The sequence below is a fragment of the Stegastes partitus genome, unplaced genomic scaffold, assembly GCF_000690725.1.
Source record: "Stegastes partitus isolate 25-593 unplaced genomic scaffold, Stegastes_partitus-1.0.2 Scaffold317, whole genome shotgun sequence".
Classification (NCBI taxonomy): Eukaryota; Metazoa; Chordata; class Actinopteri; family Pomacentridae; genus Stegastes; species Stegastes partitus.
The window spans coordinates 425,480-438,338 of NW_007578048.1; the positions used below are offsets into that span (position 1 = coordinate 425,480).

General features: G+C 41.2%; 1 protein-coding gene and 1 long non-coding RNA gene across 2 annotated transcripts in view; one reads left to right on the plus strand and one right to left on the minus strand.

Moving 5' to 3' along the window:
* The first annotated feature begins 514 nt into the window (after nucleotides 1-514).
* LOC103358528 (uncharacterized) overlaps nucleotides 515-12,859 on the plus strand; it is a 16,272-nt gene continuing 3,927 nt past the window's right edge. Inside the window, exons 1-2 of the long non-coding RNA XR_520259.1 lie at nucleotides 515-527; nucleotides 7,055-7,063. This is a non-coding gene — a long non-coding RNA (uncharacterized LOC103358528). The remainder of the gene's footprint in view (nucleotides 528-7,054; nucleotides 7,064-12,859) is intronic.
* erap1b (endoplasmic reticulum aminopeptidase 1b) overlaps nucleotides 10,325-12,859 on the minus strand; it is a 36,353-nt gene continuing 33,818 nt past the window's right edge. Inside the window, exon 20 of the mRNA XM_008283532.1 lies at nucleotides 10,325-11,464. The gene's annotated coding sequence lies outside the window, so the exon portion shown is untranslated. The remainder of the gene's footprint in view (nucleotides 11,465-12,859) is intronic.

Sequence of the window (12,859 nt, forward strand, 5' to 3'; positions counted from 1 at the left end):
CTCCAGACGAAGATAGCAGCACAGAGGAAGACTGGCTGAGGATGTCATCGGACGGAGCAACGCCAGGGACTCTCCAAAGTGTATTCATATCGCAGAGCGGCAGGGAGTAAATTAAGATAAAGAGAATGAAAGGACGGAGGAGGATCAAGTCATCATTCATCAGAAAGCAGACTTACACGCCGGCGCTGACATTCTTCTGCCTGACCGACATGCTCACATGCACAGACGCATCCACATCCCGGCCATTCCTTTTTTTATTATCTCCTCGGCTCTGTGTCTGTGCAGACCTCCAGGGGGGTTTTCTTCCTCTAAATCTATTCCAGGATCCCACAGATCTCTGCCAGACATTACAGTGCTCAAACACGCAGGGAAGACTCAGCGCCAGAACTATCGTTGATCCAAATTAAACTTTGAAACCCTGTGTTTGAGTTAAACCCGTCGGTGTTTGTTTCTGGCTGTGCTGGATTGTTTGACTGTCTCCCAGCAGGACTTTTTGAACAGCAGTGGGTAGGTTTCTTTGTAGTTTGGTTGACAGATCGACCTCCTAAACTGCCCACATGTGGGTCATTAATAGAAAGGCAAGTAGAGAGGTCGAGTGCTACTCAAAGCAGCAGAAGAACGGCTTCAATCGCATTTCAGGTGACAAATATTCTGCTGAACCAGAGGGGGCAAAGGGGAAAAAACAGTAGCTAGGACATTTCTGTTTTTCCAAGTTATGCAATCGTGCATAACTCAAAATAATCGGGTGTTCAACTCAACATTGAGATGACAGTATATGTGAATTCAGTGGGGATTCTTTCGAGCAAGCAAATGACTCTTTGAGGAAACTACTTTTGAATATATGCAGCTTGAAAAATCATCTTTGCAGTGGGCGTGAAACAAAAAGTACAAAATGTTCAGGGCAGCAAAATCGCTCTTTCAATAAAGCTTTTATTAGAGAAATGTCTCACCTGTGCACACAAAGCACAAATAAAACAAACTGACGGCGGCGATCGGACAAACACAGTCTCTGGCTGGGTGAGAGCGTGTGGAGGGGGAAAACCGTTTCTATTTCTGGCAGCGCGTAGATGAAGAATCGAGATAAACAAAGGCCAAAATGTGCCCTATATGCTGGCAGCAGTGAAGGGAAAGGATTATGTATGTTTGGAAAAGATCGGTGGAAAGTACAGAGAAATAGTCACACAAACCTTACATAGATAACACACGAGATAAAAACAATATCATGTGAGCAACAATAATAATAAATGTGAGACGTTGTGTGGATTTAAACTTACTTCTGGACAGTTTAAAGCATAAAATTAACCCCAAGTTAGTTCAAAGTCGGTCTGTTGCGGGGCAGAAACTCGACCATTACAGGCAGCTTTGTGCCGGCTCGGTCTGCAGGGGGTCCTAAAGGGGGACTGAGGGGGGAGGATGGTTTTATGAGCGTCCATAGAGAGGTGTAAAGGCCCAAGAGACAGGGCAGTGTATCATAAGAGAGAAGGATAGAGAGGAGGATAGAGAGTGGAGCAGAGTGGGAAGAAGTGAAGGCAGATGGAGGAGGGGGGACGAGAAACAAAAGTGAGGCAGAGGACACGGTGTAACAGTAGAGCAGCAGCAGACGGTTCTGGTTTTATTGGTCTGAACGCTTTCTGGGCTGAGAGGTGCCACACAGACATGTCAAGATGTTCTCATTTGTGCCTTCATCCTGCTGCTGTTGCTGCTTCAAAGAAATTCAATTTCAAGTGAAAATTCAGCTTTTGCTGGTGGATGTCAGAAGAGCCTGAAGCGAGCGAGCACGCGTCTCCACACTCACACTGCCCTCTAGTGTGTGGTTTCCACCATAAAACAACAACCCAGCGCCTACATTCCTGTGAATATCCTGGCAGCGAGTCCACCACACGCTCAAAATCCTGCATGTGTGGCTGCATGTATGAGGAAAAGAGTCACTGTGTAGCCGTGCAGGTGTTTTCCATTTACTGGGTTTCAGAAGCTGACAAGAAGTTCATGTTGTCTCCTCTGGACTAATGTGATGTGATAGTCAAAGTTTCTCGCTTGATTCTTTCTCTGAATTTAGCGCCATGAATCTGTTTCATGACATTTATGCCTCCCTGGTTGTAAAACGAGCACAGGAAGGAGGATATTCTGGGATCTTCAGCGAATGCATGTGTCCTCCACGGACAGCGTAAGCGATAGCAGGGATTTCACTGACAGAAGCCGGCAGATGACGCCGCTGGAAAACACTGAAAAATGATGTGTTAAAGCTCCCTTGACATATATCAGATTACAGGACGTGTGTGAGCTGCTGGGCGACGTGTCGGGCCATGTGTGGCTGCATGTCAGCCTGTCTCACAGCCACTCAGTCATTGTGGACTTCCTTCTCTGTGCTTTCAACAAGTAGGAAACGTCAGAGAAAGGATGAAGGTTCTGAGCCCATGTCCATTGATGTTCTCAGCAAGAAGTTTTCTTTTAGTTCCCAGAACGTTCCTGTTAAAGATAGAAGAACTGAAGATGTTCTAAAAATGCTCGGCGATGACATTGTTAGAACATTTTGCAACGAGCCAGCGAGCAGATCATGTTCCCACAATGTCGGCTAACATTACCTACAAGTTCTAATAATGTTTTAAAGAAAATCAAATGTTCAAACAACGTTTTGGGGATATTTATCATTTCAAGTATTGCTCCTGTGAGATTAAAAGTGAAAACATGTTTTAGCGTTTAGATGAAGTTTAAAGAATGTTGTCAGATTATGTTACATGAATGAAGAACCAACATTCAAAAAATGTTTTCAAGGCCTCAGATTACAATATATAAAACGTTCCTGTAATGTGACGTATGAACAAAGATGGAACGTTCTGATGTTTTGGGATGTTGCTGTTGAGAAAGTTCTCCTATAAAACGTTCTCACGATGTTACAAGAGAACAAAGGAAGGACGTTCTCAATGCAACATTTTGGAAAATGTTCAGAACAACATTCTGGGAACTAAAGTAACACATTACTAGAACTTTCCAAACTTTCTTGGAATGTTTTTAAAACAAAAAAAAATTCTAGCTGGGAACGTTCTCCAAACTGAACTCCCCACTTTGTTATCTTTGTTATCGTGGAACATTGTGAGAATGGTTTATTGAAGAACGTTCAATAATATGTTCCCTCAACAACATCCCCAAAAACATCATCGCAGCCTGAATGTTTCACCTTTATTCAAATATTGCGTCACAGGAACATCTTTTAACTCGAGGTCGGTCTTCTGAGGTCTTCATCACATCTTTCCCTTTCCTTTGAGAACGTTCTATAATTAGTTCCCTCAAGAAAAAAAAAAGGCAAAAATGTTCTACCGCTAATAAATCACATTAAAAAACAACAACAACATTCTGTCATCTGATAACAACTAGAGAACAGTTTTTGAATGCTGGTTTGAGAACATTCTTCCTTTGTTATCGTGGAACATTGTGATTAATGGAGGAATGTTCAGTAATGCGTTCCCTCAGCAACATCTCCAAAACATCCTTAGAAAGGCGCCTATAAATAAAATCTATTATTATTATTATCAGGACATTGCAGACAGAATGTGATCAATATATCTCATGACAGGAACGTTCCAGTTGCAGTACAGGTTATACTGTCCTGCCGTGTTGGTTTATTAATAAAGTTTATTCAAAAAAAACATTTTATTTCCCACAGTTTGGAGAATCTACAGAGTTCTACCCATGAGAAATCCCTGATCCATAACACTCCACTGTCTGGTTTTAGTACCTGGCAGGAGTCTGTAACATTTATCTCTGTGCACACAAACAAGTTGAGATCCAAGATAAGCTCCAGTACAGATTAGGCAATCCTGCACTGACTCTCAGAGTGCCATACGTCGGTCATACGTCAAACTTTTCGGTGCGAGCGTGGGGCTCAAAATAACCTCAAACTGAAGGCCACAAATAAACCAGATAGCAACCAAAAAGCTCACTGTTCTGCCATTTAAAAACAGTACAAGCGTGTGAGGGTAACAAATCTGACTTCGTTAGAGCCGTCGTGCAAAACAACTGTCACCACATGTGACTTTTGACCTCCGATTACTGAACAAGGAAGTCCAGTTGCAATAACTGGCGTGATAAGGCCCGAACGTTTCACCACCGCCATCACGCCGGCAAGTGCAAAATCCATTTTTGAGGCTTTACAGTAGTTTTTAGTGTCTTTGTGTTCAAAAAGTCACGTCAGCTTTCAAGCTGTTTGTCTGCCTTGTTACTGTTTAAAAAGAAAAAAAAACACACATAGCGGGAAGATCATGACTCAATCTGAAACCAGTAAAAGTCACACCTTTGAAAAACATGTCAACTTTTATTCCACCTTTGTTAAAATATATTTCAAATTGGACTTACAGCACTGTATTTATTTTATATATTTTTTTGGAAAACATAAATGATATTCACATATGACAACATTATCATCAAGTATAACTTATATTTACATAGAAAGGCGGCGTCAGATTTAGACAGATTCTTATATTTAACTCTACTTCGTGGGTGATACTACAGACTTGTTGTTGTTGGAGTGACACAAATATGTTTTTTTTTTTCTATTAAGAGACCTTTAAGTAGACCAGCTACCATAAATATCCACACTTTGTCCTGAGATTACAACTATTACTTTGTGCAATTAGCTCATTTACACACTTCATTTAAAATATAATCACTGTTCAATAAAAAGTCTCACAAAAAAAAGCAGCTGTTCGACAGACGGGTGTTCAAACAGCACAGTTCTGACTTTTAAATACTGCTTTCTTTCCCCAGCATTTAGCAGTGGGTTGGTACAGCGTCGCCAAGAAAACAAAAATAAAACATAGAAGAGCATCAAACATTACAGAAAACCTACGTGACAACCTGAAAACAAGCTGCTGCTCAGTTGAACCACGACTTCTTTCTGAAAGTTACCGCAGCTGTTGGTCCGGAGCATAAATTAGAAATACTGTGACCCTCAACGTGGTTTTATGATGAAAGAAAATACTTTTAAAGCAGCGTTTGGATCAAGAGTTGCATTAATGTACACATGTGGACAGACATGCTGAGCAGATGATGAAGGCAGATATGCAAAGAAGCTGTTGGTGAACATTTGAGTTTTAAAAAAGCGTCATTTTGTGCCAAACGTCAAGTATATTAGACCCGTAAACACCGAGTTAGACCCAGCTTATCGTGGCGCTGTGCAGGCAAGGTGCTGTCCTGCTTATAAAAATAATTTAAGTGCATTATCTGGAATTGGTTTAAATTGCACAATGCTGTCAAGAGTCATGTGAAATAAGTCAGAGGACAAGATTTTGGCTTCACAATTGAATAAATTAAAAAGAGAAGTGAAGCTTGTGAGATCTCAGAGACATGAGCCAAGGAGACCAAACACGTAGCCTCCACGGTGGTGGTTTCAACACGAGTTAATGATGCACACGTGTCCCATTTTAACCACCGTCGTACGAGGGAGCAGAATCTAATTTGGGTCTTAAATGGTTTTACTTTACGGCGCTGTAGCGTTAAGTCTGCTGTCATGTCCTCTTTGTGCCATCATCACATTCGGCACCGCAATAAAAAGGAATCTTTAGACCATTATAAACTGCTCACTCAAGTCCATGATGCAGTGCAATAATCAAGACTGTCCACAACCTCGACACAGGCCCAGTGTGACGGTGCTGCCTCACTGTGATGACTGTCTGTCTATTATGACCGATACCGTGGAGTTCGCTGAGAGGTCCTGTTCTGTGTAGGCAGGAGGGAGATCGTCCAGCTTAAAATCCAGCTGAAAGAATAAAAGCAGAGATACAAATTAGAAACAAATACTGAGGTGTTTGCTTTGTTCTCAGAGCTGAAGACAAAGTGGGTTCAGTAAAGACTTGAGTGGTGTTGTGGCAGAAGTACCTCGTTATATGAAGGCGGAGGCCCGCTGTAGGCGTCGGTGCTGTACCGCGGAGGTGGCTGAACGTCTTCACTGTTGTCTCTCCGGAAGGGGATGAAATAAACGGGGCGCTGGTGCGACTCGAGCTCGCCGCGTCGCATTGCCTCCGCCTCTATCTGCTCCTCCCTTAGGCGGCTGCAAGCTCTGCAGAAGGTGGTGCAGAACATGATGGAGAGGCCAAAGCCAATGAAGCCCAGGAAGATCCTAGGAGAGGAGGATGGAAAGACGGAGAGGTGTTTGGGATTAGTTTTGTACGTCTGACATCACTTAGTACGCTTTGAAATTCTGATTAAGCTGAGTTTTAATAAAGCTTCTTCACAAGAGGCACTAATTTAGACTCCTCTGGGGTCTAACTGGCCTCAAACATTTGTTTCTTTGATTTTATAGCACAGAAAATGGTATTATATCTGCAACACATAGCCCATATATAAAAACAAAACGTGAAGATGCCATATCTCACTACCTGGTGCAAATGAAGCAAGAGTCAAAGGAAAAGAAAAGACAACATCTTCAGTCCTACATCCAGCTGTTGGGTCAAACTAATGTCAGCAAAACCAAAGGGACCAATAACTAGAAACTTCTAGATTTAAAGAGATGTGTCTTACTCTAAAAAGGGCAAAGAGTTGAGTGACATCTTTAGGCCTGCGTTGGTAAACTCTTGATGGACCAAACTGGAAGTGGATCCACAGGATGAACCTGAAAGACAAGAAGGGAAACATTTAACTGTGATGTTGTCAGTGAATAAATCCTGCAGTTTTCTTTGAGGTGAAGCTGAGAGCTTAAAAATTAAAACAAATCTTTATCCTTATCCTGGATTCATATAATATAATATAATTGAACTCATTAAATGGATAAATAAAAGAATCATCAGAGGCCATATTTGATTCTCTCCTGTGTGGAGACATGAGAGCGTCACAGAGACAGATCTCTCATATCACTCTGTCCCGCCGTGACCTCGTTGGGTTTACAGTCTTTCGGTCTGGTTGGTATTACGTAAAGCCCTGATGGTTGGATTTTTCCACTATGCTCGTAAACCTACTAGTTAATCACAGTCGAGGTAAGAGTTTACAAGAAGGTCAGAGTTATTAGTATCAAGACTGAAAAGGAATTTTAGAAACCAGGCTTGATGGATGAGTTTCAGATCAGAGCGGTGAGGTGGGTGATGTGCAGATAAGAAGTCTTCTCCCATCTGGGAAGTGTTGTCATTTTATTTCTGGTCAGTTAATTAACAATACTAGATGTAATGAGATGATTGTGTAAGTATCCAGCCCCACTAGGTCACTATTCATTAGACGGACCTTTGGCCACAATAACACAGCGTCACCGTGCTCAGCCTGCTGGGATCGGTCTTAATCAGCCTGGCACATCTTGACACTGCGACTTTGCCCTGCCCTACTTTGCAACACTGACGTCTAGGTTCTGACTTGGTGACTCCAGAACCTTCTCCTTGCTGTCTCCAAAGTCAATGTTTCTCCTGCAGACTGCATCAGGTTGGATTTCTCTAAACGTTGCTGCATTGGTTTTATCTTCTACCTTTAGAAGCCTTTCAGGGCTGCTGCACAGAAACAGTTCCACACAATGATGTTGCCACTACCGTGCTCCACTGTGGGGTTTGTGATGATGTGCAAAGTTCGGTGTAGAGTATGATGGCCATAAAGCTCTACTAATGTTTCATCAGACCAAAGAACCTTCTTCCCACATGTCTTCTGGTCGACTCTTAAGATTTAATGAGCTTTTTCAACACCTTCACATAAAGCTTTGATTGGTGAAGAAGAGGCAACAGAACAGTCTCTCCTATCTCAGTCGCTGAAGCTTGTACCTCCTCCAGATGAGTCCCAGGTGTCTTGGTGGCCTCCTTCACTAGTCTCCTTCTTGCACAATCACTGGCCTGGTTCTGGGCAGATTTATACATCTGTCATATCTCTTTTATTTCTTAACGACAGATTTAATTGTATTCCAAGAGCTATTCAGTGACTTGGAAACCCTATACCTGAGCTGTTTGGGGTGTATTCTTCTACCTTCTTGGTGTAGTTCGAGCCCAGAGAACAGATTTACCTCTGACTGGACCTGGTGTCTTTACGCTACAGTCAATTCAGACACAGTCACTCAGATAATTTTCACTAATTGTGTGTTTTCTTGCACCAACTGACTGCACCTGCGTTGAATTAGATGAACCACCTTAACCCTTTATGGTGCAAGTGACCATGTTTGGTAACTTCCTTGGATGTGTCTACCCTGTGCCTCCCGGTGAGGCTGAAGAACCACGTGCACTTTGATTTAGTTTTTATATTACTGCCAATATGACTACCTTATGAAAAATGTCCCTGAACAAATGTTCCAGGCGTTTTGTCACTGGTTTGAACTCCAGTTTGATTTATTTTTAACTTTATCAATCTTGATTTACAACATTTAAAAAAATAAAAATAAAAATTTTAAGCCACAAAAGTAAAAATATCTTGCAATATCCTTTAATTACACGCTAAGGTTGAAATTTTAATTTTCCAAGTATTTAAAGGAGTGCCGTATAAAGGGTTAAAGGTCGTAAATAATTATGCAATCTCTTATTTTACATTTTCTATTTTTAGGTCATTGACATTATTTTGCAGAAATCTGGTTTCACTTTGACATGAAAGAGTCTTTTTTTGGAAATTTTTTGTCAGATATATATTTTTTATTTTGTGTTAAATTTAGTAAATAATGACGTTGTGCTGCCTTGGGCTTATACGCTCATTTTTTAAACAGCAGGAGATGAAATGTATGATACAGTTTCATTAAAATCTAAAGAGAAACTACACCTGCGGCACCAACCCAATACATTTTATTTTTTTGTATTCTGTAAGTTTAAGTCTCCACTACAGAAAAACTATCACTGATATTAACATGGGTATAACAGAAATCGTTTAAACTATTAACAAGCTGCGTAAGTACTATTTGGTGTTGATCATCTCACCTCTTACTGTCTACCTGACAAAAGCAATAATAAAAAGCTAAAGAAGAGGAGCCTTCTTGGGTTTTAATGGATTGTACTTTGCAAAACAAAATGATACGGATCAGGTGGACAATCAGACAATCAGCACACTGAGTCACACCCTTGAACCACGACTCCGCAAGCGCTTGAGCAAAGTTTATCACAAGTTTTGATCAGTTATATTAATATGTAACTGTAATATGCAAAGTTACACACACAGAGAAGGGAGCTAAAGTAAATGATCCCAAAACCTCTAAACAGGAAATTACACCAACAAGGCAAGAAAAACACTGTCCACGCTATGAGATGATTCTAAAATTACCGTTCTTTTCTTTACAGGCTGAATAGATTATTAAGCAAAAGCAAGCAAATCACATGAGCAGGTGAGGTCAAAATTCATGATCAGTGAGCACATGGGAACAGGGAGGGAGTCTGTAAATACTGTCAAAGCAAATAAAAAGCTCCTCATGTGTCACGTTTAGGAAATTACAATAAGCATAGTGTAATTCAATTCCATCAGATTTCTGTAACTGACAAAAACTTTCAGAAACTGGAAGCAACAAAAAAAAAAAAGGCGCAACTCCAGACTCCTACCTTCGGTGCAGCGACGTCTCTTCTCAGGTGTGTAACTGGGGCAGAATCACCGGAGCAGAGTACAGTTTTTATTGTGGGTGTGCTGACGAGGGGGCGGCGTATGAGTGTGTACATACATGAGAGGGAGTGCAAAGCCCAGCGTGTTTATCAGCCACCGAAATACACGCAGAAATTCAGTATTCTTAGTTGTATGAGCAGCGTGTTTAAGCCTGTGCTTAACTTCAACACTAATGTGCATGAATATATGCCCCCATGTATGAATTTGTGTGCGTTTGTGTGTTTTGTCAGTCGGACATTGTGTTTTATTGGTTTGTGCTAAAGGTCCATCGGAAGAATTTATGGCAGCTTTAGACAATTTAAAGCCACAGCTACCTTCATCTGCAAGGTTTGAACTGAGAGTTGCCGTAGAAACAAGAGCAGCGGAGGAAGACGAGGCCTGTTTCCCATTAACTCGGTTCAAATCTCACCGTTCGCATCAGAGTCAAAGTAAAGTGACTCCTTTCCTCCCATTTTTTTATGTCAGGCAGCTGCTCAAGCACTTTGTCCTTCGGTCTTAAATCATAAAAGTGAAGCAGGCAGAGGTTGAACCCCGTGATTGGCACCAAATTGTGGGAAAATAAACTTGACTCAAGACGCTTGGTCAGCATGAATTAGTGGGATTGGCTGTAAGGAAATGTAAGCAGCTTCCTTTACATCATCCATTGTTTCCACAAGCGCCGTCTCGTTATTGATCAGGTTTAAATGGTATTCCAGGTATTTGTTGTGGAATCTCCAGGAATTCAATGCCCACAGTTTTACACCAAACAGGGCTTTCCATTAAAACCAAGAAGAGACGACATTATTAGTGAGACAGATTTCAAACAGAGCTGTACTTTCAATGACAAGTGAAGTGGAGTTGAGTTGTTCGGTCCGTTATCTTATTCTGTGTATAAAAACGTGCACGTCTGTAGTTTAAAAAACTAATAAAATAATTGTAAAATGACGCAACAAAGCATTACATTGAAACTCTCTTACTGGAAAATCGATCGATCGGCTTATCAGAGGAGTAAAACGATTGAAAGGTTCCACCCACAAACTAATCACTGATTACTAACAGTTAATAGTTACGTGAAGTTACAGGAATACAAGTCAAATGAGGTCAAATTAACTTTATTGGTCTAATATTTAGTTCAACCAAGAACTGCTCTCCTTCTGGATGAACAAATGATATAACAGTGGTATAGAAATAGACACTGCTGAGTCGAATAATCCAAAGACTGTTTGTAACAACGTGGGTCCTTTAGTGCGTTTTCTGTTGGCAAGATTGTCAGTTTCAATAAAGTTTAAACGTGTTTAAACAAAAGCAGTGGTGTCAGAATTCATGGTTGTGTTCTCAGTGATGATGAAGTGATGCAGCAGGATGACGCTGGGTTCAAGTCAAATATGGTTCAACAACACTTTAACTGTGTATAAATCCAACAGGTGCATTAGAGTAACTCCTTCCTGCTTTATGCTGGTATTAGAGAATGAAGTCAGGTCTAACGGCTGTAGATCCCACTGGGCTTTTCTTGTTTTGCTAGCTGAGGAGAGCTCTGGTGCCAAAATATTTAAAAATGTAAAATTCAATTAAATGCGCAGTTCATTTACTAATTGTACAACCCTGTACAGGCTTTGTGTTGCTTTCTACAGTGATGGCGCAGCATAAATCGAAACGTACTTCACAGAGAATTCACACATGTAGCCGAAAAAAGAAAAAAAAGAGTTTCACAAACACACCTACAAACATATACAGACACCCAGAGACAACTCTGAGCAGAAATATATTCATCTATCACATCTACTGTTCTGCTCTGAGTGCTTTCATTGGGAAATAATTCCTCTCTTCTCCTCTTGCTGGTCATTCCAAAGAATACTTTTTGGAAAAAACAAACAAAAGCAAAGTATTTTTTGGAATCACAACAACCAGGAAACCTCACAATGTGCCCGATTATGTCACATCTTTAAACCTCTCACATGTGGGGGTTCATTCCTTCAGGTTATTTTTCACGACATTTACAATGCCTAAAGTTCTATAGATCTGAAAAAGCACTTATTTGGAGTATTTCATGTTTTGGAGTATGTTCAGTTACATGTATTGCTATCTATTTCAAAGCAGGATACTTTTTGTGATGATGGGGTTTTTTTTTTTTTTAATGTTTGGATTTGGGGAGGATGCCAAGTAATTCTAAATGCAAAATCTGTCAATGCTTTTAACATTAAGGTGCGTGTTTGACATGTCTGATTGTTGTCATAGAGCATCAGGTCGTCTCATTTGTGATGCAGGACCACACCTCTGTTTCTGCCTGGAGCAGCATAATCATCCACGACAGACATTCTGTTTTCCCTGCAGTTATAAATCCTCATGAGACACTCTGTGGGTGCGTTTGTCCAGCCAGGCCTGCAGCAGAGGAAGGTTGGTGTCCATCCAGCGGATGTTATCCTCGATGGTCTCGTAGGCCTGCTGGATGCACCTCATCTCGGAGCCCGTCTCCTCGGTCAGGGAGCCGAAGAAGCTTCGTACCTGAGAACATGCAGAGGAGGGAGGCTTCAATCCACTGACAGGATTACTGCTTTATTATTTTGTACACTGTGCAATGAATATAAAGGAATCCTGTTCTTTTCTATGTATTTTGCAGTAAGATCTAAGCAAGAACGTACAAACTGATCATGATCATACAGTGGACACTACTGTGAGACAGGGTTTTCTGTCATTTTCTGTTAATTGGACAAATATCTCTACATCGTTAAGATCCTATAAGCAGGGTTCTTGTGGCTGTGAGCAGATGAACATACCATAGTTTCTAGTGAAAGTAATAGAAGTCCAGGTGGACACACAGAGTCTTACGTACCTCATGTAGCATCTCCCTGGTCGAGTACTGGTTGGTCACCTGAGTCACCAAGAATGATATCGTGCTGGACCCGAGGTCAAACCTGTTGCATGAAAACAAACACGGACACAATTCAAAGTTCACAATATTCAGCTCTGTTTACATTCTCACGTCCAGTTTAAAAACACGGCAACACTTGAAGTATTTTTCCTACAAAGCTTTACATGTGTGGCCCAGAAGCTAAACGGTTCAGCTGCTGTAAGGATCTGTGCAGTAGTGCTGCTCAGTGTCGCAGTAATGCTCCCTGTAGTGGTAATGTGGGCCGAGGCACCTGCAAATCAGTGTCACGGTCAGAAGAAGACTGAAAATGTGCTGAGTCATGATAGAAGTTGCCAAGAGGCGTCCTTGCTGAGGGCAGAGAACCTCAACGCTGACACCTTTAATTCTGGCATCCACATTTTTTACATTTTTCTGTAGTTTCAAGGTCGAAATACTGTAGTGTAGTGTTTAATGCTTATTTTACTCATATGTGTTCCAGTACAT